At 38.1% G+C, this 24,665-nt stretch overlaps 1 protein-coding gene across 3 annotated transcripts in view; it reads left to right on the top strand.

The window, feature by feature from the left end:
* Positions 1-24,665, top strand: part of LOC122755345 (ferric-chelate reductase 1-like) — a 108,046-nt gene that overhangs the window by 21,370 nt on the left and 62,011 nt on the right. The window contains exon 1 of one of the 3 annotated variants that reach the window (XM_044003662.1): positions 17,955-17,984. The exons of the other annotated variants lie outside the window; for them this stretch is intronic. The gene's annotated coding sequence lies outside the window, so the exon portion shown is untranslated. Of the gene's footprint in view, positions 1-17,954; positions 17,985-24,665 lie in introns of those variants that run through there. 3 annotated transcript variants of the gene reach the window in all.

Below are 24,665 nucleotides of genomic sequence, written 5' to 3'. Positions count from 1 at the left end.
AGTTCCTTCAATTCACAGCCTCAAGACCTCACAAACCATGAATTCAAGGCTTTTTACCATACTGAGTGCCCATCTTTGGAATCTCTCCAGACTCTCAATGTCCTGTTTAAATTCTGGGGCCAGGAAATGAACATAATACTCTACATATGGTCTGAGATATGATGGGACTATCATCTCCTTATTCCTGGAAACCATGTTTTGCTTAAAGCCCTCCAAGATTGCATTAACCCTGTTTAATTTCCATATCACACTGCAGGCTCCTATTTCACTCCACTGAAACCCCTAGACCTCTTTCAGACAATTATGTCACTGTACCTCCCCAACTGTTGTAGGAGCAATATCCTAACCCCTCCCCCTTCAGCAAATTAAACTAGTTTTTTCCTTAAAAGGTATTGAGAGTTGGTTGGCTCAGGGAACTAAAAGGGGACACCGTTGATGTCACTTCGTTATCACCTAAGTACAAAGCATCCATGAAGAGCTGTGATGCTTGGCTGGTGGATCACACTGGTAACTTAGGGAACTTTGCTCAGTTGAATATACCTGAGGTATCTTCATATAATAAGTATAACATTTTGTATCAGTATTGAACCTAAACTACCGAGGGATTGGACTGAGTCAGGCTTAGTTCAGAGCACTGTCTTGTACTTGTGAAGTTAATTTTTTGAACCCAAGTGTGAATCTTAATATTTATTTCTAATATTATTAGATTTAGTCAGTGCTCTAACCTGTCAAGATCATTTTGGATCCTGATTCAATAATTAAGTGTGTTAGCTATCCTTCCCATGTTTTTGTCATCTACAAGTTTTATGAGCATGCCATCTATGACTTTGTCCAAATCTTTGACAAAAATTGTAAAGATCACAAGACCAAGCACAGATCTCTAGGATATTGTATTGGAGATATCCTGTCAGGTTGATATCAAACTATTAAGAACCACTCGTTCGAGTTCAGACATTCGGTTAATTCCTAATCTTTCTAATTGTATTACTATTTAGTTCACATCTTCCCAGTTTTTCCACAAAACTAATATGGGATATTTGATCGGATGCTTTGCTAAAATTCAGCAAAACCATATCTACATTTCCCTGATCTATCAGTTCAGTTAACCTGTCAAGAAAAGGAAATGAGGTTAGTGTGGCATGATCTATCCTTAACAAATGCATGCTTGATTTTTGAATTCAACATTTTCCTTTCTAGATGTTTATTAACAATCTCTAACCATCTATTCTTGAATTTTCCCATGAATCAAAATTGCACATATTGACCTATAGTTTGTACAGTTCTCTCTTTTTTTTGAAAATCAGACCAATATTTGCTCTTTTCATTTGACCTGTTGTGCCTCTCTCAGTTTTCATACTTGTTCAGTGATTCAGTGATCACATATGCCAGTTCTTTCAGTAGCTAATATGTAGTTCATCTAAGCCATGTGACTTGAATACACCTAGAGTAAATAGAAGTATTCTAATTATCTCATTAGTTATCTTTAACATCAACTCTCTGTTAGCCATTTTGGTTCATCATTTCCAGTGCAAAGATCATTTTCCTTAGCAGAGAAGAGATAAACAAAATAAAAATTGAGCATCTTTGTCTTCTCTATGTTTCCAGTTACCATTTTCCAATTTATTCCCAAGCAGTGTTTCTCATCTTTTCTTTCTTTTCTTTCTCTTTCTTTCTTTTTTTTTTTTGTGGGGCAGTGAGGGTTAAGTGACTTGCCCAGGGTCACACAGCTAGTGTCAAGAGTTTGAGGCTGGATTTGAACTCAAGTCCTCCTGAATCCAGGACCGGTGCTTTATTGACTGCACCACTTAGCTGCCCCCTCATCTTTTCTTTCCCTGGAAATTGCTAAAAAATACAGTTCCTTTTAAAATTAGCCTTAGCTTTTCTAATCAACCTTAGTTAATTATAAGCTTTAGCACTCCTGACATACTTTTTCAGGACCATGCCACACTCTTGTATTCATCCCATCTGTCTTTGCTTCTACCTTCTTTAATATTGTTAAAAATCTAAATCGAGTTACTTGTGAATCTATTCTGGTCCCTTCAGACAACTCCATTTTCTCTCCTTATTAGAATTGTTTCCCTTTGTGTCTTGAGAATTTTATTCTTGGGAATTTCCTATCCCTCCTGGAATAACTTCCCCTGTGAATTTTAATGTAATGTTATCTACCTATCCTTATCCTGAACACTCTGAAATCTGATTTCTCCAAATCTATGGTGAATGTCAGAACATATTTACCTTTTTTTCCTTCTTTATCACTATCTTTAGGAGGGAATGGTCACTTTTCTCCAAGGTTCTTATAATTTCCATCCAGTTAGTCAGATTTTTCCAGTTAATAGCTATTAATTAATTTATTTAGCTATTAATAATATTTAACATGTTAGTGAGGATCAGCTTCAGTGTAGAATTTGCCCTTGTTAGTTACTGCACCCTTTATAATTTTTTTATATTTTAAATTTTGCAAATGCAGCAAATACAAGCATTTCTGCATGCAAAGAGGAACAGAAAAAAGAACTGCACATGACAACATGAATCCCTACAATGTATATCTTGATCCTCTTTTTTTTCCTCAAAAGAATGCAAGCATTTCATTGCGTTAGCTCCAAAACTTTCCTGATTAGTCTATGTTTCCCTCTGACACTCCTGTTTTCTTCTGTGTATTTCAAATGCTTCATTGGAATGCTTATCCTTCTATTATGAAATGGGAAGTGTTTTTTATGATTAGTTCTTTGGAGTTCTGGTTGGTCACTGCATTGATCAGAGTTCATAAGTCTTTCAAATGTGTTTTTCTTCACAATATTATATATATAACTATAGAAATCATTCTTATCACTTCACCTGATAGTTTCTGCATTTCTACTATATCCTTTCTTGAATGAAAAGTAGCTACTTCTTTCTTAGAATATCTTGTGCCCTCTTCTCCAGAAAGAACCTCAAATCTATTTTTTTAGTTCTAAGTGTATAGCTTTTTGTTTTTTTTAGGGCAATGAGGGTTAAGTGACTTGCCCAGGCTCACACAGCTGGTAAGTGTCGAGTGTCTGAGGCTGGATTTGAACTCAGGTCTTCTTGAATCCAGGGCTGGTGCTTTATCCACTGCCCCAGTGTATAGCTCTTTTAAAATATTCTTCCATTGCGTGATTCTCCTCTGCTCTCCTATATTATAAGAGTAAAATTTATGTACCCTAAATCTCATTTCCCCCCATTAACTGGCAAAGTTTTAATTTCTGCCATGGTGAAGTGATTGCCATTCTTGTTCCAAGTAGAGATTGTCCTTCCTCCTAAAAGAAAAAATGAAAGAATTCAAGAAATTAAAACTTTGCCAGTTAATGATAAGACTATGCAAAACTATTCTTGCTCTCTATACTGACTGAGAATTTTCAGCTTAAATAAACAATCTATGTAAGTTTACATCTCACCCAAATAGCCCCTTAAGTTGGAGTCAACTATTGCCTTCCCCCATCCACCTTAGTTTTTTTTACTCTCAAAAGGCACTCCACTATAACACCATCTCTATATTCTGACATAAACTTGTTTCACCATTTTCCCCAGCCATAAACCTCTTTCAATTTGCTTTACCCTTTAGTTTGTTCCTATTACCTTTTCTTAATTATCTTGTCTTGCCGACTACTTTTTCCTTTTCCTTTAGTCCTTCTTGAGTCTTTCTCTTCAGATCCCTTCTTAATTCTCTGAAATTCTATTCCTCATTCAATCTTCTCTCCTATTAGGTAGGAGACTCTGGCCATATGTATTGTTTTTCTTTATATTCTCTTCAATTTCCCCAAATTTCTTCTCCCTAATTCAATCTTTCAACTTATTCACAATAATAAATTTCTCTAAATCACCTACAAGATTTTCTTCTCTTGAATCAGCTCCACTATATTTTTATTCTCCCTCTTTCTCCCCTGCAACTCTCACAGAACCCAGTATGTTGTCAATGGTTCATCTCTAACTCTTGTTATATGAATAGTCTGTCTCCTTTACACAACTTCTCCTGCATAATTCCATATATGCAATGTGTTGCAAGCTGCTTTTACCCACCATAACCTCTTTATTCTTCTTTGAGTGACTCCCAACTTCAGTTTCTTAGAAACGGTGTTGTGCCATCCTTCCCAGCCCTACAACATCACCAGAAAAGAAAGGTATTAAATTGGCTGAGTCTTTGTTGCAGGAAGAAATAGTATCATTAAAAGAATGGTGCAGTTTCTTAAAGGCAATCTAATCTAATTTTTCTTGTTTAATTTTGGGCCCAGCTCATTGTCCATTTTCTGTGTCCATCCAAGGAATAAACACTGATTGATGAACATTGTGAGTTGGATATTATAGTCTAGAAGACAGGCATTGTCATCCACTTGGTTTTTCCTGTGCAGGTATTAAGTCTGAACTCCTTTGAATGATTAGGTTTCTTATTTACAAATCTCTACAACATTAGGGGGATTGGTGCAATCATACAATGCTATCTGCAAATAGGATTATCAGGGAAGACCTCATCATATAGAAGGAATTTCTCTTTGACTTGGACTCCACATTAGATTTCCTCTATTAAGATGGTAAATACTTTTGGAAGAGCATATATTCTACCCTCCGCCACCCCAACTATTTCATGCCTTGTTTAATATTAAGAATCAGGATCATCAAGAAGTTATCTCTATTATTATGCCTTTCAAGATATTTTGTATGTTCTGACATTTTTATTGTAAATACCTTCTTGGTAGTATTTTGCTCTGCTTTTTTGTAGCAAATAAATAATAAGCCCAGTGAGTTCTTGTATCCCTTTTACCTTTCAGACAATTGTGTCTATGTTGTAATTTATTTTGGAATATTTTTCGCAAAAGTATGCTTATTTCCTTCTCATACTTTCATCAAGGATACAATTAATATTTGTATATATTATTCTCATTTAACATTTATATAGATGAGAAAGTAGGTTATAGGTTGGTAATTATTCAATCAATCACACTGTGCTAGGTGCTGCTAATAAAGAGACAAAAAAGAAACGGTCCCTGGCCTCAAGGAACTTACATTCCATCAGGATATTATTATTTCCTCAGTTGTTTTGTTTTGTTAATATTAATGTCTGAGTTTATTTCCCCCATGACTTTTGTACCATCTACTCATTATGATCCCCTGTTCCTTCCAAACTGTATTGCCACCAGCAAAGACCTCTTTGTCTATATTTGATCTAGTTCAAATGCTTTTCTTATCTTTGTTTTCTTCTGTGCCACTTCTACTTCCTCAAATGAAACTTCTGGAAGTGTTATAGTGCAAATGTGATGGCTTACTTTTCTTGATGGTAAAAAAGTTTGGTTAATTAAAAATATTTACAGATCTGTTCCGTGTTTTCGGTCGACTTATCTCTCTTCTAGTTTTATCTTTAAATGATTGTGGGAAGATTTTGCTTAGTTGAGTCTTTTATCAAGCTTTCATTAAATTTGCTTGTCTCCCCATTGCTTCCAGCTGCTTTATAAAGAATATTGCTTGTAATCTTGCACTGTCCCTTCTCAGTAAGATTTTATGAATAATGTAGATGGTGTTGTTGATAGAATGCTACATTTGGAGTCAGGAAGAACTGAGTTCAAATTCTGACTCAGACATTTACAAGTTGTCTGACTGTGGGGAAGTCACTTAACTTCTGTTTGCCTCATTTACCTCATCTATTAAATGAGGACAATAATAAAACCTATCTTCCAAGGTTCTTGTGAGGATCAAATGAGATAACATACTGTAAAGCACTTTGAACTCTTTAAGTGCTATATACACGCTAGTCATTTTTGCTATTAATAATCATTAACTTGCTGACTGGGGTTGACCCTAGCTGTCATATCTCTCCACCTGGCAAGGACATTAAGTATTTGCTATCTAAAGTATTTTTCACAAAACTTTATGTATTAATATTATTTGAACCTAGCTTGATGTGGCTAGAAATTGGCTGACCTTAGAGACAGCTTCCAGGAAGGCCAGATGGCTGCAGGGAATGCTTGGATCCTACCCAGGTCTCTGCTGTTGTCATTCAGTTGTGTCCAGTTCTTTCTGACCCTGTAGATCATACTGTTCATGGAGTTTTCTTGGCAAAGATACTGGATTCTTTTCCAGTGGGTTAAGTGACTTGGCCAGGGTCACACAGCTAGTAAGTGACTCAAGTCAAATTTGAACTCAGGTCTTCCTGACTCCAGGCCGAGTGCTCTATCCACTTAGCCATCTAGCTGCCATCCAGATCTTGGGTCCCCCTAATGCTTGGGGTTTTTTGCAGGGGGCAGGAGGGGGCTTCCCAAATTTGAATGTTTATGCCTCCTGATATACATTTCAATGGATTTTGCCTGGGAACTTCCTTCTCTACAAAATCGCTTAACTGTCATGTAGAGTGTATACTGGTACTCTCCTTTGAAACCCCATGTAATACAAACCTTGCAGAAACTGAGGAGGGGAGGCTTCTTTTGGATTTCCTCCTTACTAAATGGCCAAATAAAATTATTTCTAAAACTATTCCAGATTTTGGGGTTTGTTCTCATGACCAACAATGATTTCTAGGTCCAATGACTCATCTCTGTGGGGAGTAGTTTCATCTTGATAAAAAGCATCTTAAAAATGCAGGAATCAATTCTTTTGAGAATGAGCTTGGATTTAGAAATCTCTTGCAATTCTTAAAACCCCATGTCCTGTGCTCATTCCCCTTGGCTCAGGGCCTCTCTCATGTGCATGGTCCCCTTGAAAGAAAAGGCAAGCTCCCATTGTTATTGTCTGATTACCACAGAATCACAGAATTTGAGTTAGAAGGGAGGGATGGTAAAGAAAATCTAAGGGAATAAATATATGAATCACCAGATGGGCTCCCCAGCTAATCCTGACCTGCAGTATACTTTATGTGGTTCTAGCACAGGCAGCTGGAATCTGCTCCACTCACACAATACAAATCCACAAGCCCTTTCTCCTGCTACTGAGAGCCAGTTCTTATCATGGAGAGCAATGAAGGCAGTAAAGGCTGTCTTATTGTGGAGAGTTTAGAGGAAGCTGTAGAGGGGAGGGTGGGGCTGGCCATAAACAGTTGACAATAAATGCACATGCCAAGGCAGAATAGCGAAGGAAATAAACTGTACCCACTCTTCACTGAACTCATAATCCTGCTATTTATCTCAAGCTTTTCTGCCTTCAGCCAAAGCCCGGCTAGGCTAAGCTCTGCTTTGGTGGACGAAGTGTTTCACCTCAACCAAATGATTGGACCAGAGTATGTCTGGCACCATTTGGATGTTTGGGGGCTCATTGAGGCAATGCTGTTCTTTTCCACATAATGACCACAGAATCACAGGTCAGCTGTGGAGTCTTATTTTCAGTACTGTTGAAGCAAAAGCGTTGCATCCCAATTCACCCAGGCACTGTGTGACTGATTTGATTCATGGAGTCCCCATCCCTTGGACTGCATTTATTTGCTGGTCAGACTTGAAAAGCACATGAATATCACAGGAATTCCTCGAGGAAAATATATATTAGGGACTCCTATGTCCTATTTTTTCTATTGGAGCCATTGAATTGCAAAAGAAAAAAAACAACAATCCAGTAAGCACGATTAGCAAGCCCTTGTGGTCACATGGATAGCAAGCTGGCCTTTGAAGGCTAGAGTTCCAGGGCTGACTCTGAGTGTACTGGATGTGTCACTTAACCTCTCAGTACCACTAACAACTCCCAAAGATTTCAGAAAAGGTGTCCACCTGCATTGGGAGAGGGAGTTTCTCCCTGTGTACCCCCAAAACCATCATAATGCAGAAGTGCTACATTTGCTTCATTCTGTTGTGTTAAATGGTTAATTCCACCAAATTAGACCTGTGGGGGTGGGGTTGGGTGAGGTTTATAGCCTTGTTTCGATAGTGGTGGTGAATGAATAGAAAGTTAGATTTCAGACAATCTGGAGACAGTTTGAATGTATAATCATGGCCTTTGGACTGTATAATGCCACTGGGGCTTTCTAGCAATTCATGAACTTATTCTTTCAGGTCCTTTGGGATATATGGGGAGAACAATTTGTGCCACAGATAATGATGATAATGATAACAATTCTAATGATAGTTAACATTTATATAGTGTTTACTATGTGCCAGACTCTGTGCTAACCACTTTACAATAATTATCTCATTTGATCCTCACAACAACCCTGGGGAACCCCATTTTATGGACAAACAGCAGTTAAGTGACTTGTCCAGGGTCATACAACTAGTAAGTGACTGAGGCTGGATTTTTTTTTTTTTTTTTTTGCAGGGCAATGAGGGTTAAGTGACTTGCCCAGGGTTACACAGCTAGGAAGTGTCAAGTGTCTGAGGTCAGATTTGAACTCAGGTCCTCCTGAATCCAGGGCTGATGCTTTATCCACTGCGCCACCTAGCTGTCCCCCTAACTGACTAACGATGTATTTTGATTTACTAACAGGACCTTGGACATAATGACTTGAAAAAAAAAATCCACCCCAAACCCAGTTCTCTAATTTGTATCAGGACAAGAATAACAATAGTAAAGGTTGACATAGAATGCTTTAATTCTTTGCAAAATCTCATTTGAGTCTCACAACAAATCTCGGGCTTCTGGTTAAATACTGTTATCAGCCCCATTTTACAGACGAGAAAACAGGCTCAAGAGGTTAAGGGACTTGATCAGGGTTTGTGAGATTTAAAATTGGATACAAGAACACAGCTAGTAAGTGTCAGAGGCAGAATCTGAATCTATATCTTTATGATTCCAAGTTTTATCCTCACTTGGGAAGATGTGAATTCAAATTCTGTCCCTGTTGTATTGCCTGTATAACCAAACCATCTGTTTGGGCAACAACAGCTGGAATTCATGGAATATGGGCTAAGCTACTGAAGAAGGCAAAAGGAGCCATGGAAGGGAGTTGTAGTGGTTTTTTTGTTTGTTTGTTTGTTGTTGTTGGTTTTTTTTGGTGATGCAATTGGGGTTAAGTGACTTGCCCAGGGTCACACAGCTAGTTTTAAGTGTCTGAGGCCACATTTGAACTCAGGTTCTCCTGAATCTAGGGCCGGTGCTCTATCCACTGCACCACCTAACTGCCCCCAGGAGTTGTAGTGTTTTAAAGAGAAGCCTCTGTAATCCCGAAGTCCTTTTAGAAATCTGGAGGCTTCGTGGACTGCTGCTGGTATTTTATCTCATTTTTTCAGGTTTGACTGTACCCCTTACACATCCATTCAGATACTCACCATCTTTGTCGTGATCCCAGAATTTAAAAACTGCCTTTTAAGAACTGAAACAGTGCTTTACCTCTTCCCTAGCATAGGAAATATTTAGTATATTTAGACTTTTCAGCGTCAGAGTGGAATAATGGATGGCTAGAACATTAGACTTGAAGTCAGCAAGACCTGGGTTCAAATCCCATTGCATTTATAAGGATTTGGAGATAGAATCAAATCTTGGCTCTGCCACTTATGACTTTAGGCATATGGCTATATGACAGCAGTAACAACCAACATTTAAATAATACATGGCAAAGTACTTTGCATACATAATTTTATTAATACTCAAAAAACAAAACATAACTCTGTGATGTGTTATTAACTTCCTTTTATAGATGAGGAAACTGAGGCTCCTTATTACCTTCAGGATCAAATATAAAATTCTGCTGTGGCTTTCCTATCTTTCCAGGCTTCTTAATCTTTCTTGGCATCCATATAATCTATGATCCAGGGAAACTGGCCTCCTTGTTCTTCACAAAAGACACTCCATCTCCTGACTTCATTTTCACTGGCTGTCCCCCCATGACTGAAATGATCTTTCTCTCTCTCTCTGTGGGACAATGAGGGTTAAGTGACTTGCCCAGGGTCACACAGCTAGTCAGTGTCTGAGGTTGGATTTGAACTCAGGTCGTCCTGAATCCAGGGCTAGTGCTTTATCCACTGCACCACTTAGCTGCCCCTCTGAAATGATCTCTGTATTTGGCTATATTTCCTGGCCTCTTTGGCTAATGTCCAGACTCAGTTAAAACCCCACCTTCTGTAAGAAGCCTTTCCCAGTGAGCCATAATGCTACCATCTTCCTTTTGAGATTACCTTCTATATATCTTGGATCAACATAGTTGTTTGCATATTTTTTCCCTCATTACACTATGAGTTCATTGAGAATCTTTGTTTTCTCTTAGAACTTTGTACAGTGCCTGACACACATTAAGCCCTTAATAAATGCATGCTGACTTGGCTTGATTTGACTTGCTTAAGGTCACACCACTAGTAGTGTCTCAGACAGAATTTGAACCCACATCTTCCTGCCTCCATCTTTCTCCCCCAGAGTTGTAGTTTTGTTTTTGAAAAGTCACCTAGCCTAGAATTGAAGTTTAGGGCTAAACAGATGGAACTAGAATTTCCTTTCTCCCCTTGGGTTTTTCTGCTCTTCTTTTTGTGTATGCTAATTGGTTTAATGACAGCTTTACTGCAGAGACTTGCATGTGGTATAAACTTAATTGCTAATGAAGAGCATGCACAGCTGACTGCAATTATCCTACTATGGACTTTGTGTTGAAGCATAAGGTGCCAGATTACATTAGTAGTTAGTAGGAAGACATGGTGTCAGTTCTACTCTAACTTTCCTTGGTAGCTGGTGGCACAATGGATAGAGAGCTGAGCCTGGAGTCAGGAAGATCTGAGTTCATATGTGGTCTCAGACACGTGTGTCTGAGTGTCTCAGACACTGTGTGACCCTGGGCAAGTCGCTTAACCTGTTTGCTTCAGTTTACCCAACTGTAAAATGGAGATAATAATAGTATCAAACCCACAGGTTTGTTGTGAGGATCAAATGAGATAATATTTGTAAAAATGCAGCTAGCACATTGTCTGGTTTCTTTCTTTCTTTTTTTTTTTTTGGTGGGGCAATGAGGGTTAAGTGACTTGCCCAGGGTCACACAGCTAGTGAGTGTTAAGTGTCTGAGGCCGGATTTGAACTCAGGTCCTCCTGAATTCAGGGCTGGTGCTTTATCCACTGTGCCACCTAGCTGCCCCAGTCTGGCACATCGTAAGTAAGCACTTTATAAATGCTTATTCCTTTCTCCTTCCTTCATGCTATCTCTGGCACATTGTGGCAAGGCATAAAAATTCTGAGATGAAATAAAATCACACTGTCCAGGGGGTAATTTCATCTCCAGAAGAAGGAGAGTAAGGTAACATGGGTTAGTAGAAAGCACATTTGTTGTGGTCTTGAGTTGGGCACCTCTCTGGGCCTTCCTTGGTTTTCTCATCTGTAACATGAAAGGATTGAACTTTTTGACATCTAAATTCTCATCTATGTCTATGAAACTAAAGAAAAGTAAAATCAACATTATGTAGATTGTATTGTATCTGATTATTCTTTTATTTGGGGTTATTTATCCATATGAACCATTGGCCATTAATCCCCCGGGTCCTAATGAAAATGTATCTTTATCAGGTGTGTCTTAGTGCTAGTGTTGACATAAACTGATTTCAATGACATTCCTGTAAAAGGTACTAGAATGGTGTTTCAAAGTGCCCGGGGCACTTGGAGAGGCTGTGCCTTTGATCACTAACTGTGCAGAGAGAGGATAATTATGCTCCTAGACACAGTGAACTTGAAGACTTGTTACTACATTGTCCTCTCCTCAAGTCTCACATTGCTTAGTTGAACTTTTACACAGAAATGTTTACTTCAAGAGATTTAATCACAAATATACAAATTTACTGCATCCAACTTGTGGGAGGCATAATCCCCCACCCCTTTTGGCACTCCCTCTGTCTGGGGAGGGGAAGAGGATTAGGTTCGCAGTTTAGCTCAGTCCATATAGAGCAGAATCCCATTTCCAAATCCAAAACTCCCCTTGAACTCAAGCCCTAGTAGCCCCAGTTCTCAGGGTTCTAATGCCAGGCTGACTGGCTATGCCATACTGTACATAATCTTGGCTCCAAGGTCACCATGGCTTGAACTCCAGTCCTATGAGTATCACCTTAGCCACCTGAAACTGAGCACAAACAACACAGAACAGAAACAAACACACACTTGCATTCCTTGGAAAATGGAGAACAGGTTTAATTCATGGTGTCCACCAGCAACAGAGAAAGAGTTGGTGGAAAAAGTGTTGCCAAGAAAATGGTGGAGGGCCAGCTAGGTGGCACAGTGGATAAAGCACCGGCCCTGGATTTAGGAGGACCTGAGTTCAAATCTGTCCTCAGACACTTGACACTTACTAGCTGTGTGACCCTGGGCAAGTCACTTAACCCTCATTGCCCCACAAACAAAACAAAACAAAACAAAAATATACAAACAACCAAAAAAATGGTGTAAAAGAGTGAATAGCTCAGTCTCCTCAGTTTTAAAGATGCAGGCAGCTAATCAAAGGAGGCTGTCCCTATCCACATGGTAGGAAATGCAAACTAGGCATGCTCAAAAAGACCCTTCAAAGACATCTCTCTGTTAGAATAGGCATACCAGAGAAACCTGGGCTCCATTTTTTTAGAACCCTAGAGGATTAGTCCAGCCTCATGTAACACCAATAGTTTTCCTTTCCTCTGTTTTTCATTTAGAAAGTCTAGAGTCATTCAGAGTAGGAAAAGACCTGACAGAAAATATCTGGTCTAACCACCTGAAGTAGGAATCTCCTCTACAATATCCCCAACGAATGGTATTCTAGACTTTGTTAAAACACCCCCAATGACAGGGAACTCACTACTTAATAAGTCATCTGATTCTATATTCAGAGTGCTCAACATTAGGAAGTTTTTCCTTATGTTGAGTCATAAACTGCTTTCCTAAAGCTATTACTTATAACCCTAGTTTCCTATATTGGTGAAGTAACTTCAAGCATAGCTCAGACCGCACATCCTACACAAGGACTTTCTTGTCTTCTGTTAGCCCTCTTCATCTAGAAGTTACCTTGTATTACTTCGTGTATGCTTATCTGTACACATATTATATCTCTCCCTTTTGCCTTTCCCTCCCCCTCCACCATGTCAACTTCTCAAAGGCAGGTATTTAGATTTTATCTTTGTATCCTCAGGGATTTGCTCATAATAGTAGCTTAATAAATGTTTATTGAATTGCTAAAAGTAGAAAAAGTCTAATTCGTCATAAGCAGTTGTATAGAGAATCCTTGATTTGGCGTCACAGAGACCAACACTTAAATCCTGCCTCTAATGCTGGCTATGTGTTCATGGGCAAGTCATTCATCACCGCCACCTTTCCCCCCCATTAAGTTTCCTTTTCTGTAAAATGGGGATATTAATATGTATAGAACCTGTCTAATAAATTGGATGTGAGGCTCAAATAAAATGTGTGTAAAATGCTTTTGCAAACCTTAAACTTTACTTATTAACATTCCAAATGATGACCCTTCAAATAATTGAAGAAGGGGATCCGATTTCCTGTCTTCTCTTTTCCCAGCTAAACATCCCTCGTCCCTCCAACTGATTCTCACCTGTTATGGTTTCAAGTCCCCCCACTATCCTTCTTACCCTTCTCCAGATCTGTTCTAGCTTGAAATTTTCTTCTTCCTGTGAGAACCAGAGCTAACCAAGGCAGAATACAGCTCCTTACTATTGAATGAATGGACAGTTCACAAGATTGGAGGGTCTTAGTAGGAGTTAGTACAACTAAATTAGTTTATTTATTTATTTTTTTTGTGGGGTCATGAGGGTTAAGTAACTTACCCAGGGTCACACAGCTAGTAAGTGTCAAGTGTCTGAGGCCTGATTTGAAGTCAGGTCCTCCTGAATCCAGGGCTGGTGCTTTATCCACTTTGCCACCCTGCTGCCCCAGTAGGATTCAATTCAAAAAGTGCCTACCACATACCAGGCACAAAGACAATAACAAAACATCTAACCTTTTTTTTTTTTTTTTGCAGGGCAATGGGGGTTAAGTGACTTGCCCAGGGTCACACAGCTAGTATGTGTCAAGTATCTGAGGCCGGATTTGAACTCAGGTCTTCCTGAATCAAGGGCCAGTGCTTTATCCATTGTGCCACCTAGCTGCCCAAAACATCTAACCTTAAGGAACTCATTCTGGATTAGAAAGTTGTTAAACCACCTAAACTAGGATTTTGTGTGTTTTTCCCTTTTGGTATGGATCCACACCTCTGATGCTATGGAAGGGGGGAACTCTTCTTTACCAATGTAAAATGGCAGATTTCTTTGTAACAGAGTCTTAGAGCAAAGGCTCTTAACCATTCTTGTGTCATGGACCCCCTGGGAAGTCTGGTGAAGTCTATGGACCTCTTCTCAGAATCATGTTTTTAAATGTATAAAATATGTAGGATTACAAAGGAAACAAATACATTGAAACACAGTTATCAAAATATTCTTTTAGAAACTATGTTTATTAGTCTCAGGTTAAGAACCCCTACTTCAGAGAATTGACTGGGAGCACTTAGAGGGTGAACAATTGATCCATGGTAACCCAGTTGGTATGGGGTCAAGAGAAGGACTTTAATCCAAATTTTCCTGACTCTAGCACTTAACATATATATTCTAGGTGCTTCATAAATGTTGATTGATCCAAGGTATGCCCTCTATTTATCACACCAGTTTGCTTCATTGCTAGTAAACTTACTCATTTGAATCTTTTTCTTTTTAAATCACAGGCTCATAGATCTTTTTTTTTTTTTTTTTTTTTTTTGGTGAGGCAATTGGGGTTAAGTGACTTGCCCAGGGTCACACAGCTAGTAAGTGTTAAATGTCTGAGGCCGGATTTGAACTCAGGTACTCCTGACTCCAGGGCTGGTGCTCTATCCACTGTGCCATCTAACTGCCCCAGGCTCATAGATCTTTAACTAGAAGGAAACTCAGAGATCATCTAGTCTACCCCCTCCATTTTATAGGTGAGGAAACTGAAACCTAGAGAAGTTAATTGATTCATCTAAGTGATAGAGGGAAGAAGAATCCAAGGTGGGATCTGAACCTGTTTCCTCTGACTTCAGTATTAGTGTTCTTTCTGTCTCCACATCAGGGTCTCTCTTTCCCAACTGACACGTTTTCATGGGCAATTATAAGGGTATGTCATATGCTCATGAATCTCTGATGCTATCTATGAGTAGATGATTTCTCAAAGTCCTTTCTAGCGCCGCTGCACACCATATCTAGGGCCCCTGTGTCTCCCGAAGTGGTCACATTATTCAAATTCACATTGCCTATTTCTATTGGGTTGGAACCAATGTTCATCTTTTACATCATTATAACTTAAAATAGTGCCAATTAAAATATGTGACTACTTCCCTAGGATTCATTATTTGCACGAATCAGGACCTCTCTGCGATATACAGTAAATATAGACTCTTATAGCAGGATGGCCTTATAGGTCATCTCCTCATAGACTAATAGATTTAGAGCTGGAAGGCACCATAGATGTCATCTTGTTCAAGCTTATTTTACAAAAGAGGAAATAAATTCAGGGAGATAAAGTGTTTTTTTTTTTTGTTTGTTTTTTGTTTCCAGGTTAGCATGAGTAGCTCCCTGCTAGGAGCAGTGATTCAAGGCCAAAGCCTCTGATTCAAAGTCTAGTGTCCTTTCCTTCCTAGTTCACTTCCATATATTACAGGTGAGAAAATGGAGGCTTACACAGAGTCTAAACAACAGGCCCGAGGTCACACAGCTAGTGAGTGGCAGAGCTTCCTACCTTCTAGATGAAAATTTCTGTAAAAAATGATAAATGATTCAATGACCCTATTCTAGAGGTAGTTTGGCTTAGTGGATAGGTCCTTACTCAAACATTCACTAGGTGTGTGACCCTGGGCAAGTCACAAACCTCTCTCAGCCTCAGTTTCCTCATCTGTAAAATGGGAATACTAATAGTATTTACCTCGAAGAGTTGTGGTGAAGATCAAATGAGATAATATATGTAAACTACTTTGCAGACTTAGAGTGCTATAAAAAGTTAGTCACTAGTACAACAACTACTACTACAACTACTTTTATTAGTAGTACTACTACTACCTTTTCTTTTTTTGACGGGGCAATGAGGGTTAAGTGACTTGGCCAGGGTCACATGGCTAGTAAGTATCAAGAATCTGAGGCTGAATTTGAACTCAGGTCCTTCTGAATCTAGGGCTGGTGCTTTGTCCACTGCACCACCTAGCTGCCCCACTACCACTACTTTTATTATTATTAGTAGTAGTAATTGTAGATAACCTAGGTCCAACTGGCCACTAAATTTTCAACTTTGGTATGCAGAGTGCTATAGGATTTTTTTTTTTTGCAGGGCAATGAGGGTTAAGTGACTTGCCCAGGGTCACACAGCTAGTAAGTGGCAAGTGTCTGAGGCCACATTTGAACTCAGGTCCTCCTGAATCCAGGGCCGGTGCTTTATCCACTGAACCACCTAGCTGCCCCCACTATAGGATTTTAATGAGAAAAACTTCAGGAAAGGACCTAGTTTTTGTAACTAGATACAGCTGAGATATTTTGCCCTCTGAAAATTCAGTTTGAGAAAGACTTAGTTAAAAAAAACAACCCACCACAGAGCAGCCCTTGGGAATGGGGGAAACAAGGGTTTGTTTCCAGGCTAAAGTCTCTCTATAATATGTCACAGAAAGGAACTTTTATTTTTACGAACAGCCCTTAAAGAAGAGTTAAAGGGTAACATCAGAACTGTGCTTCTTTATATTCCTCTTTCATTCATAGAACCCTCTTTCCCAGTAATTAAGGTGTGGTCTGGGAACTAGATGGTAAAGTAGATAGAGTGTCAGGCCTGGAGTAAGAAAGAACTGAGTTCAAATTTGGCCTCTGGCTCTTACTGGCTGTGTGATCCTGGGCAAGTCACCTACCCCTGTTTGCCTCAGTTTCCTCATCTGTAAAATGATACGGAGAAGGAAATGGCAAACCACTGCAGTATCTTTGCCAAGAAAACCTCACATGAGGTCACAAAGAGTCAGACATGACTGAACAACAACAAAACAGAATTATTTACTTTTATATGATAGTCATTGCAGCTCTCCGAAGACCAAAGGTCAAGGTTTGCATTTCATAGTCTGCACAAGTGATCAATTAGTAGGTTGAGGTGGGCTATTGAAAACACTTCTTTGAGAATCATTGTTTTTCTTTTAGAGTTTATTCAATTTGCAAAGGCATCCTATCCACAAATATAGACTTACAAATAAAATAAACTTAGAATCCTTTTTTTTGTGCTGAAATGGTACTTGGTATATTTAGTTTCTATTTTGTGGTCCACTTTTCTCCTTACCAACAATTATTTTTCAAGGTGAATGTTGACTCAATTTCCATCCATCCATTTGTCTGTCCTTATTTTTAACTACCTGAAATGTGACTGTGTTATCTTATCTGTACAATTGAAAAGCTCAATGACTATTGTTTAGATAGGGTCACACTTTGAAAAAACTGGTTCTTATGTTGGTTCTTATGTACTTTTTTATTGTCTAGGTAGAGAAACAGTCTGGGTAATGGCCAAAATGCTCAACTTAGAGTCAAGAAAACCTGGGTTCATCTAACACCTTTGTCACTTACTAGCTACTTAACTCCACAGACCCCACTTTCCTCATCTCTAAAATGGAGCTGATACTATCAGTATTATCCACCTCACAGAATCATTGTGAAGCTCAAATGAAATAAGTTGTGAAAAACATTTAACCAGTGCATCTAACCATATGCATGAACAATTATTATGATTATGTATTACCAAATTGCTTTGCAGGTGAAAAAATTATTACTTTAAAAAATAAGTGTATTTATTACTTTTACATAAAAATATATAATCGTATTAATTTACATAACAATATGTAATATTATATATTATTTCTTTTAAGTAAGCATATTAAAAAGAAATACTTCTTTTAAAAAGCAGAATTTATTGCAAAAGTGTTCTTTGCCTAATATTTCCAGCAACGTGTTTTTAAGACTAGAACATGCCTTGCTAGTTAAGCTTTGCAGCTTAGCCTGGGAATGTTCCCAGTTGATTACTGAATCAAGTTAGCTCCACCCAACAGCTGTAATGTGATACAAGTTGTAAGGAAACCAGGAAGCTAGTTAGGGTGCACTGTCAGTCTTCTCAAGGTAAGTGTGTCTTTGAGTGGTCTCTCTGAAAAAAATCGTGCCGGGGAAAGCATTGACAGTATTATAGAAAAGTCTAGTTAGTATGAAGTCCACAAGGAAGAATCCAGAAAGTGAACGTTTGACTGGAGAGTAGAAGATTGACAGGAGATAGGGAACAAATGCTTTCTTTTTTGGAATGGTTGTCTTATGCTTGTATTGTGGTAATGTATGCTCTAAAGGGAAGGGAATTAATGAGCCGTCCCATGACGTTGAGTAATGTGCATTAATAAGGAGAAAAGTGTGGCAATAAAGAGAAGAGTGTTTTCTCAGTCTAATAATGAAAAGCTCTAATTTTGTTTGTGCAAAAATTTCTGGGTTTAATTATTATAATTTTGAAAGTACTGGGAATACAGCTTTAATTACAAAATTGGATGGTTGATTCAGGATTTAATTGGCTTTTTAAATACCAAGAGGCTTTTAGCCAGAAGTTTTAGTTGCAAACCTTGTAATCTGCCTTTTAAAATAAAAATTCAAGAATCTGTGCTTGCTCCTGTGCTGTTTAACATTTCATCAGTGACTTGGATAAAGACATAAATGTCGTGCTTGTCAAATTTATTTGCTTCTGAGGTTGCAGAGAAGTTGTAGCCTCTCAAAAATTTTACCCTACTGCCTTTATTTCTTCTTTTGTAATTTATTGTCTCAGATTTTCAGTCTGTTGAAAGGGTGAATTTTCAGTTTGCAAATCTGTAGCTTGTCTTTGAAGAACTCAACTTCATTACTTGATGGTCTTTCTCAAACTTGGTTTTGTCTTTGGATAGTGCCAGAGATGTGTGGCTTAAAGTGGATTGGTTTCAGATCTGGGGTTCATTTTCAAAATAAAAAAGAACCCCCAATTTAAATTTTGATTGGTTTTGCATGAATCAGGGAAAAGCACACTAATTTGACTAGTAGTGGAAAGATGAAGTTATGTGGTTTATGCCCCTTTAATAGGATGCATCTTTTCTATCTGACATTATCAATTCAATTAAAAAAAAAACCTCTCTCTCTCTCTCTCTCTCTCTCTCTCTCTCTCTCTCTTTCTCTCTCTCTCTCTCTCTCCCCCTCTCTCTTTTGCGTGGGGCAATGGGGGTTAAGTGACTTGCCCAGGATCACACAGCTAGTAAGTGTCAAGTGTCTGAGACCGGATTTGAACTCCTGAATCCAGGGCCGGTGCTTTATCCACTGCACCCCCTAGCTGCTCCCCAAACCTCTCTTTTTCATTACCAACTATGAGGCACTGGAGATATAAGGACAAAATCAGTCTTTGCTGCCATGTTTATATTGCATCACAAAGAACTTTCCTTATAACAATACTGTCAAGTGGTATGTTTTATGCTTTTTATTAGTAACATTAAGAATAACCGACATTTATATAGTGCTTTAAGATTTGCAAAGCAGTTTGCTACATAAACTATTTTGTCCTCACAACTCTGTCATGTAAGTCCACAAATATCATTATTCCTGTTTTCTAGAGGAAACCCAGATTCAGAGAAAGGTAGAGCGACTTGCTCATGGTCCTACAGCTATTACATGTCAGAGCTGGCATAAAATCTCAGGTTTCTTAGAGTACTTTAAAAAAAAATAAACATTTTTATTTATAGCTTTGTGTTCCAAATTTTATCCCTCCTTCCTTCTCTCCCCTGTCCCTTTACTGAGGCAGTAAGCAATCAGATATGGGTTATACATGTTCAATTATATAAAACATTACCATATTAGTAATTTTGTGTAAGACAACTTGAATAAAAGAAAAAATGAAAGAAAGTGAAAAATAGAATGCTTCAGTCTGTGTTCAATCAATATCAGTTCTTTCTTTGGACATGGGTAGTATGTTTCATCAATAGTCCTTTGGAATCGTCTTGGATCATTGTGTTGTTGAGAATAGTTGTCATTTACTGTTCTTCATGAAACAATATTGCTGTCATTGTGCACAATGTTCTCTTGGTTCTACTTACTTCACTATAGATCAGTTCATACAAGTCTTTCCAGGCCTTTCTGAAATCATCCTGCTTGTCATTTCTTATAACACCATAATAGTCCATCACCATCACATGCCACAACTTGTTTAGCCATTCTCCAATTGATGGAAATTCCTTTGATTTCCAATTCTTAGCCACCACAAAAAGATCTGCTATAAATATTTTTGTACAAATAGGTCTTTTTCTCTTTTTGGGGATGTCTTTGGGATATAAACCTAGCAGTGGTATTGCTGGATCAAAGAGTATGAACAGTTCTGTAGCCCTTTGGACATAGTTCCAAATTGCTCTCCAGAATGATTGGATCTCCACCAAAGTAGATTAGCATCTCAGCTTTCCCATATCCCCTTCTTGGAGTACTTTGGAAAGTGTTACATGAATATGAGTCATCCTTAATGCTTTTTGAGTTCAGTGCTTAACCCACTCTACCAAGCACTTGTTCTTTCTGGTAAATGCTAGGTAGATAGCTTAAGATTCTTTTAAGCCCAAAGAGGTGTTAAATTGTCTGTATACTTTGACCTAGCAATACCACTACTAGGTCTATTTCCAAAGATGATTAGGGAAAAAGGAAAAGAACCCATATGTTCTAAAACGTTCATAGCATCTCTCTTTGTGGTAGTGAAAAATTGGATATTGCAGGGATGCCCATCAATTGGGGAAATGGCTGAACAAGTTGTAGTATATGATCATGAAGGAATATCACTGTGCTATAAGAAATGATGAGATCATTGATTTTAGAAAAACTTGAATAGATTTGCCCAAAACAATGAAGAGCAAAATGAGAAGAACCAAGAGAAACATATAGCAGGGCTTCTTAAACTTTTTCCACTTGTGACTCCTTTTCACCCAAGAAATTTTTATGCAACTGTGGGTATGTAGGTATATAAAATAGGTTTACATAACCTTTTACTGTTGCCAGATTTTTCAAGACCCTCCCCCCCAATTCGGTTATGCGACCCTATATGAGTATGTAGTAACAGCAATATCGTTTTAAGAACAACATTGAGTAAGTTATTTTGTTTATTATAAGTACCCAAATTAACCACAAAGGACCTATGAAGGAAGACCCTATCTGCATCCAGAGAAAGAACTGATAAATAGAAGTATGTATAGAAGAATTATATATATGTGTTTTTGTGTATATGTATATATACATACAAATTTGTGTTTAAAGGTAGCAATCTGTATGGTGAGGTGGATAATGAGGGAAAGGAAGAAAAAAAAGGAAAAACAGAGAAATTTACATGATAATTTTATTATATATTTAAAAGGAATAGGAAGTTGTACATAATAGATTTGTAGTTTCATGCGCAATAGTCTTTTAAAATTCTACCATGCTATGGAAATGCTTGTTTTATTTCATAAATTAAAAATAAAGTAAATAAATTAAAAAAAAATTTGTTCCAGCACAAAGATTTTTGGCACGTTCACAATTAGCAACCTAATAAACCGCTAATTTTGTAAACTGCACAAATTATTCAGATGTGTGATCATATCTCTTATATGGGTAGCAGATTTGATGAAATTCTGTTTAAAAAATTAAAGTTTATGCTATGTACTTTGTTGTAGTCAGATCAGTATTCTCATTGCTTCACAAACAAGCCATATTCCCTTTTCCCCTCTGTCCTTCAAATTTCTTCCACCCTCTTTTCTGCCTATCCCAACTCATATTTTAAGGCCCAGTTCAAGTCCCAGATGCTACATGAAATCTTCTCTGGTTGAACCCTTATTGATCTCTCTTCTCTTAATATCTATATCACTTTGTATTTATTTTTACAAGGTAGTGCTTAATTATATTCTGTCTTGTATCATTCCTATTTCATATTTTATCCCCAAGAAGGCTATTTGCTTCTTGTGCCCATTGATGGCTTATACTTTTGTAACTCTAACACTATCTAACAGTGTGTTAAAAGTGTAGCAGGAGATCACAACAACTCAAGACATATTAGCAGATTGGCTGATTGATGGAAGATAAACTGGGTCAGATACCCTTTAAGATGATAGACTAACCAACAAAGCAGTTATTTCCTTTAAAAATACTGAAACCATAAATTGTTGAGGCAGCAAGTTGAGCAGAAACAATTTTATTAGGAATTTTGAGTCTTTCTGTCTCCCTCTCTCCCTCCCTCTCTTCCTCCTCCTTCCTTTCCTTTCCCTCTTTCCCTTCCTTCCTTCCTATATATCATGTATTACCCCTTGAAGGATTCATAATTTAGTTAGGTATTATATTTAAGAGTTGCCAACATTTTAAAAGTACCTTAGTCTCTTTGGTTAGTTATAGATTCTTTTTAAAATTAAATTTTTTTTTTTTTTTGTGGAGGGCAATGGGGGTTAAGTGACTTGCCCAGGGCCACACAGCTAGTAAGTGTCAAGTGTCTGAGGTTGGATTTGAACTCAGGTCCTCCTGAATCCAGGGCTGGTGCTTTATCCACTGCACCACCTAGCTGCCTGTTAGTTATAGATTCTTAATCTATCTATCATTCTTATGTAATTGGGAATCTGATCTCTGTCCCTATTATTTTTTAAGACATTTGGCTGACTTAGGAAAATAGCTTGTTGAAGATCATGGAACACTGGGGAGCTGAGGTTAGAAAACAGATATGTAGACTTCTTGTAGTGGAGAGAACATTTGTGATTAACCAGTAAGGTGCTAGATTTGGAGTCAAGAAGACTCAAGTTTAGATACTTGACACTTACTAGCTATGTGACCCTGGGCAAGTCACTTAACCCTCATTGCCTCCTCCCCCCCCCCAAAAAAAAAGACCCAAGTTTGAATCTTGCCTCAGACATTTACTAGCTGTGTGCTGCTAAGTGAATCATTCACTTCTCTGGGCCTCTTCTTCCACATCTGTAAACTGTGAATAATAATAACACCTGATTCTCAGGGTTTTATTAGAATAAAATGAAATAATATAAGTAAAACATTTTGTAAATCTTTTAAGTACTATATAAATGTTAGTTTTCATCGTCATCATCAATATTATTAATTTGAAGCCAAGGGACCTGGGTGCAAATCCTGACTCTGACATTAACTAGTATCCCTTTTGGTCAAGTCATTTAAACTCTCTCATCCTCAATACTTCCATTTGTAAAATGGAGAGAATAATACTTGCATTTTCTATATCAAAGGGATGTTTTGAGGAGAGTGTGTTATAAAATTTAACTTCATATATTAATGACTCTTTTCAGATTCCTTGGTCTGTATCCTGTCTACTAGATCATTATTCCTTTTCTTTTATCTCTCAGCAGCTTCTACTAAAACTAAAACTTAAAGCAAACTCTTCCTTTTTTGTATTCCCTATGCTATCTCTATGTCATTGGTTCATTCCCTGTAACTGTGTCAGTGGGTCTCCACTGGAATATTTCAGGAACCTATGCTTGGCTCTGCACTGCAGTTTAAAAACATAAGTAGCACAAAGCTGGATGACAGGATCCAAAAGGACCTTGAAAAGTTGAAGCTTTGGGCTGAATCTAATAAAATGAAATTCATTAGCAATAAACATAAAGACTTAGACTTGGGTACAAAATAGTCAACTTTACAAGTATAAGATGTTGTTGTTGTTGTTCAGTCATGTCTGATTCTTTGTGACCCAGTGGATTATACTGTCTGTGGGGTATTCTTCACAAAGATACTGGAATGGTTTGCCATTTCTTTCTCAAGTGGATTAAGGCAAACAGAGGTTAAGTGAGTTGCCAAGGGTCACACAGCTAATAAGTATCTGAGGCCAGATTCAAACTCAGGTCTTTCTGATTCTAGGCCCAGCGCTCTATCCACTGACCCACTTAGCTATGTCAAGCATAAGACAGGGGAACAACTGAGGGAGCTATTGTCAGATAGCAGTTGTTCTGAAAAAGATCTGGGAGTTTTAATGGATTGTAAGGTCAATATGAGTTAACTGTGTGATGTGGCAACCCCTCAAAAAAAGGTTAATGCAATGTTAGGCTGCAGTTAGAGAGGCATAGTTTTTAGGAATGGGGAAGTGATAATTCCACCATATTCCACCCTCATCAAATCTCATTTAGATTATCATCATCCCTTTGGGGCATCATCGTTCAAGAAGATGAGGAATGTCCACAGGAGGGCAACCCGAATGGTGGAGGACCTTCAGTCTGTATCATGTGAGGACAAGTTGAAGGAACCTGGTTTGTTTAGCCTGGAGAAAACTCAGGGCTGATATAATAGTTATCTTCAAATATTTGAAGGGCTATGGTAGGGAACTATTTTATTATATTGTTCAGAAAACCTTACTTATTAATATTGTTTGAACCTGTGGCTAAAAGTTGGGTGATCTTAGGTATGCTCTCAGGGAAGCTGTATTACTCTAGGGAATGCTTGGATCCCATTCAGGTCTTGGATCCATCCAATGCTTGTGTTTTGGGTCCCCAAAATTTGAATGTTTATGATTACTGACATAATGTTTATGATTACTGGATCTTGTTGGGAACTGCCCTTTCTTCACAATAGTTTATTTGCTGGTGCTCATCTCTGAAACCCTATATGATATAAATTTTGTTTTGTTTTCGTTTTGGGTTTTTGTTTTTTGGTGAGGCAATTGGGGTTAAGTGACTTGCCCAGGGTCACACAGCTAGTAAGTGTCAAGTATCTAAGGTCGGATTTGAACTCAGGTCCTCCTGAATCCAGGGCCGGTGCTCTATCCACTGCACCACCTAGCTGCCCCTTATATAATAT

This window comes from Dromiciops gliroides, chromosome 4 (genome assembly GCF_019393635.1).
Source record: "Dromiciops gliroides isolate mDroGli1 chromosome 4, mDroGli1.pri, whole genome shotgun sequence".
Lineage (NCBI taxonomy): Eukaryota > Metazoa > Chordata > Mammalia > Microbiotheria > Microbiotheriidae > Dromiciops > Dromiciops gliroides.
The sequence above is the reverse complement of the archived record's forward strand: the minus strand, read 5'-3'. Positions and strand labels throughout refer to the sequence as shown.